The following is a 1582-nucleotide window of genomic DNA, read 5'->3' on the forward strand; positions in this document are numbered from 1 at the left end:
ACTTCTGGGTGCTTTTTTTTTCTCTATGCTTCTCTGCCCAGGTGTGCAGAGCTTCTGCAGGGAAGCACCGAGAAAAAAAATGCTTTGCACCGGGCACAGCTTTCTGCTGTCTGCTGCTCACACCTCAATATCACAGCAGAAACCTAAGGAGATGCTGGGGAATATTAGAAAAGCCAGACGCTGCCGCTGCATCAGTGCAGCAGCCCCCGAACAGGCTCTCCACCCCAGTGGGAACGCAGCAGGATCCAGGGGTGCCCCCAGAGAGGAGCAGCCCTAGAAGAGGACCTGGTGAGTGGATTAGGCTTTTCATCCTGGAAAGAAACAGCTGGAGGAGCTGGGGATGTGATGGAAGCCTGTAAAAATCAAGACAGACCCAAAGGTGGCAGATACAGAACGATCTGCTGCTGCTTCTGCTGGAACGAGAAGCCTGGAGCATGAAACCCATGACTCAAAACAAACAAAAAAGGGAGACGTCAAAAGTGGAGTTCCTTCCTAAATCCTGGTTGTTTTGTCTCCCTGGCTATTGCCACTGGAAACCTTTTGTTAAGCAGGGTGTAAATACCACCACACGGCTGCAGCCTTCCTGGCACAGGAGTCGCGGTTGCCAGAAGTGCTGCGAGCCACTGGAAAGTGCCTTGGAAATGTGAATCGTTCTCATGTGGCCCCTGAAGGGTTAAAAAGCTCTGGGCTGCAGTTCCTGAAAGCATAAGCATATCCTAAATAGTTACATGTCTAAATGAATTACTTCTCTAATGGCATTTTTATCCCCTGTTGGCTTCCTGGATAATCCAATTTATGCAGATAGTAACAAGGAGTAAGAAGCTGGCAGTGTGCCTCCTGAGACAGCAAAAATAGAGCAGGACCTGAGCCACGAGCCCCTGCTGAAGAAGTGCTTGTTGCACTCGCTGAGCAGTGTCCGTCCAAACGTCGCCGAGTGCCTGTGAAGATGCTTCAAAAACTGGGGCTTTTCTCCCCAAACAGAAGTGTCCGCTTGGCCCCAGTATGGTGCTGGGCTCTGTCTTTGACCAGGAGAGGTTGTGTGCAGTGTGTTCGTATGCTCATGAAGAAGTCCAAGTGCTGCCTATTTATCTGATTTCTTAGCAAGTCTCATCCTACATGGCATTTTTATAACTCCACAGCCCGTATCATCAAAAGCATCATGTAGTTGGAAAATAAAACAAATGCCTCAGTGTTGCTGACCTCTGAAGTTGTGGAAAGAATCAGCTGATGTACCCATGAGGTTAGGGTAGGGTCTTTCATCAGGTGGTGACTGTGAAGAGTGAATCTCGGCATAAAAGGTGCACAAAACTCAAACCTGACAGAAGAAAAGTGTAATATGCTGGTAGAGCTGTCTGCTGGAGCTGAGCAACAGTCTTGCCTTTCTCAGAAGCAACCTCCCAGAATATTTGGAGTTTGATTCCCATGTCGCTTTGGATGCTACAGAGAAAATTTCTTCCGTTGGACCCATTATTTTTTTCTTTTTTTCTGGCAGAGAAGAGCACATCGATGAGTGTTGGCCAGACCCTGCACCCAGGCCATCAGGCAGAGTGGCGCTGGCACTCATTAGTGTAGCTGATCATCA

This window comes from Nipponia nippon, unplaced genomic scaffold (genome assembly GCF_047370975.1).
Source record: "Nipponia nippon isolate SJK-2023a ecotype South Korea unplaced genomic scaffold, ASM4737097v1 scaffold_4, whole genome shotgun sequence".
Lineage (NCBI taxonomy): Eukaryota > Metazoa > Chordata > Aves > Pelecaniformes > Threskiornithidae > Nipponia > Nipponia nippon.